The sequence below is a fragment of the Rhipicephalus sanguineus genome, chromosome 5, assembly GCF_013339695.2.
Source record: "Rhipicephalus sanguineus isolate Rsan-2018 chromosome 5, BIME_Rsan_1.4, whole genome shotgun sequence".
Classification (NCBI taxonomy): Eukaryota; Metazoa; Arthropoda; class Arachnida; order Ixodida; family Ixodidae; genus Rhipicephalus; species Rhipicephalus sanguineus.
Window position 1 is genome coordinate 81,471,766 of NC_051180.1, and position 3,713 is coordinate 81,475,478.

A 3,713-nucleotide genomic window follows, 5' to 3' on the forward strand; every position below is an offset into this window, starting at 1 on the left:
AAAGTTGGGCAAGTTGGTACTGATTCATGACGTTAAACAGCGCAAATGACAAGGGACGGTTGAAAAGAAAACTGGACAGGCACTGACTCGCAACTAAGCTTAATCACATACGATCGGAAGATCGTTTGCGATCCTTGTCATTTGCGATTTTGAACACCATGAGTAGTAATCATATTTCTGTCCGAAAACCAAGTCGCGCGGCACGAACCTTTTGGCCGCGCAATTCGAGAAGGTGTCGCACAGAGATTTAAGGCTCTGACCAGCAATATCCGATCACTGGAAGCTCAGTGCACTGTACATTATATGACAATATGAGGTCAAGCTTTTGTTCTCTTTCTTTTATACGCAAGGGGAAGGGGGTGAGGAAGGTTTTTTTTTTTACGGCGATTTCATGGTCAAGTGGCCCCTGTATATTCAATTGGTGGTACCTGTTGCGCTACACCTGAAGAGCCAATGAGGTCTTTAATGCTTTTTGTTGTTGTTGTTGTTGTTGTTGTTGTTGTTACAGCATCTGCAACGGAAATACACCACTTGTGGTTGTGCCCAGGAAGCGAGTCTGCACGATATGTATAGAACTGGAATTGCTGCCAACTCACTGGACGCATCAGTTTCACAGTTTTGTGCTTTGGTTTATGGACGTTAAGCTTTATAAGCCACCGCTATAATGATTGCGTGAAGAGCACCACCTGCAGGCTTTACTTTCAAATTGCAGAATACCACACATCAAACTATTCCAATTGAGCACAATAAAGAGTGGCGATTAAGAGAGGGAGCTCTTTGTAAGTAGAGCGCCTGTTTCTCGAGATTTTCGTGGCACGTTCAATGATAACTGTGGGTGTGCTTGCCCATCCACTATAATGCTTATGGCGAAACACTAGTTTTAACACTTTATCATACCGTCACATTTCGCTACAAATTCGTGATCTGCAAGGCTACGAGGTTTCTCCAACTCGGTCGCTAGTCAAGCGTTGTAGCAAATGTTTGATTGTACGCTTTAAACTGCTGAATCAATAGAAGAAGACGTGTGCTTGACTCTTTTTATAATAACTTTTATTCTTGGGCTCCGGGCGACCATCGTGAAGAATATCACATGAAAGTGACAATACTGACACTGGCAAACAATGTTTTGTCACAGTAAACGCCCTGCTAATAAGTAATCTCAATACTTTTTAACGGGCATGATTTGTATTAGCATATTCCCCACTTCATTAATGACTAGAGCTAAATATAGAACTAATTATCATCTACACTGCAGTCTACGCGTCATGTGGCCTACCGGACGAAGTGTTTTTTTCTTATCGTAGCCATCACTCTAGTCTCCCAAACAAAACCTAGTAACAGTGCTTCAACAGCAGCTGACACCAAGATAATATTCCTAATTCCTAAGCAAAATTTCGCACGGTTACTTTTTTTTTTCGTTGATTCCTATATGTTGAAGCATATTAGTCCATTTCTATCCTCGTACGAGTTATAGTGCTGAACCAGAAGCCATAACAAACTAAACTCAGCTTGAAGAACGGAGTTCCTGCAACCGTCGTTGATCCTGCTTAGCCCAAGGTTACACGAAGTGTGAGAGGGCAACACAGGGATCCATCAATCATCTCACGAGAACTGTCGACTCACCTGTAAAAGCCGCAAGAGCTCGAGAAATCTACTTCGAACGGCGGCGACTTTAGAAACGAACGACTGTAATCCACGCAACGAGAAGCGAGATTCAGACCACTCAGTTCTGAGCACTGCGCTCCGATATACTCGTCTAGCTCGGTGTGGGAGTTGGGGTGGCACGGCGGGCGTGGGTGAGGTGCGAAAGCCACGAAGCGTGCCCACAAGAAATGCACACGCGGATAGAAGAGTGAGAGACAGTGTATGTTTCCGTGCCCTGAAGTCCTAATCTCGAAAAGAGTCTTAACCACAGTGACGTCTTGGCCCCTAGAGCCACGGGGCTACGCTAATGGCATGCCAGAACTTCGTTCGCACAGAGAGTCGTCCCTTTCCCGACCTGTCCTTCCTGCGTGCTCGCTGTTCTTTGGGTCAGCAATAACGCAAGACTTGACGTGTTTCACATCGCGCACATCGGAGCCCCCAGCGGCGGGTCAGATGTCTTGCACGGCTCTCCGTTCTCTTCTTGGAGGGCTTCCGCATACGTCACTCCACGTTATGGGGCCCTAATGCTGCCACTAACAGCCCGGTACGTTCGGATGTCGGCGGTGGCCGGAGTAAAATAAGACGTGTGACGGAGCCAATCAGACATCCTTCCTTACTCGACCGCCACCTCCACCCTTTCGCCTACAACGTTTGTTCTCATCTGAGGACCAAGAAAGGTAGGTGCGAAAGTTGGTAAAAGGCAAGAGTCTCAGAACGTATGTAATACGACGCCTCTATTCTTTCGAATTTACGTTTCAACACTTTCGATACGAAGGGAATCAGCAGGTGAGCTCTGTTACTTCGTCAATGATCAGGCGAATTCTGCGTAGGTCAGATGTTGAAATAGGTAAAGGATACAAAAAAAAATCGGACCGACGACAACTAGGTTTTATAAAACGGCAAGAAGGAAAACAAATGGGGTTTGAAGTTCTTCAGACGCACTTCTGACGAAATAAGAATGACTTTCATTACATTTCTTATTACGGTGTATAATGTTGTTCGGACAATGTGCATCGTGTAAAAAATAGCACGATGTGTACTGTCAAATAGTCATTCATTCGTACGTGTAGGGATATCTCCGAAGTAAAGTTAGAATATCAAGTGTTCACGTGTTCTGTTTTCTTTTGCCCTCCTTCATTTATAACCTCCTCTCCCTTTCAGAGTAGCATGTAGGCTAATGCTTCCACACCAACCAGCATATCGCAACACGTCCCGCTTAACAACGCTTTTCCTCGTTGCCGCAACTTCTCTGCATTTAATAAAGAGTTCCCTGTCTATTTATCACGCTTTCTGGGAGAAAAAAGAAAGACAAGAAGTTGTCGTGAAAAATTTTCTGTTCAGAACCATGTTCGTGCAATATTAAGTTAAACGTAGAATTTCGTATCACAATGAACTGCTGTCTAGGACCCCAGGTGTTTGCATACACTTCAGTTATGATCGCTTCTCGCCAGAAAAAAAGTGACAAAGATGAGAGATAGCATTAAGACGATAGACCCACCCGCTACATTGCCCTGCCTCGGTTTTCTGAAACTTCCATCTACCCGGGCGAGGAGCTTGAAGTGTGCGGCCGTTGCGGCTTCGCTATTGGCGTCTTCGTCGCGCCGCCGGCACTTAAGTATTAGGTGTTGTGTCAGCGCGTCTGGCACGTCGCATATCAACCTCCTCGCCGAGACGTGGGAGGCCAATATTTCCGCACAGGACCTAGACGACCAACGAAGACTCTTCGCCAGAGCCCGGAAGGCGATCGCGGCCAGAGGATTCCTATAGAATAAGGGACCTCCCCACCTAGGGCGACGCCGAGCTTACGCGCTCGGGAACACTGTTTCGGCAAATTAAATGTTCATTCATTCATATTCATTCATTCATTCATTCATTCATTCCACCTTCCCTTTAATCACCGTTTCTTGGCCAATCATCAGCAGCGGGTAAGTGGGAAGATACAGTCAGGAAGCAAGCAAGCAGGCAAGCTATCACCATCACCGTAGGAGTCAATCTTAGAACGATCCACGCGCTCGCGTTCGGCGCTCGTGTTACGAGCTGAGAAGACGTAAGGCACAGTGTCGAGAACG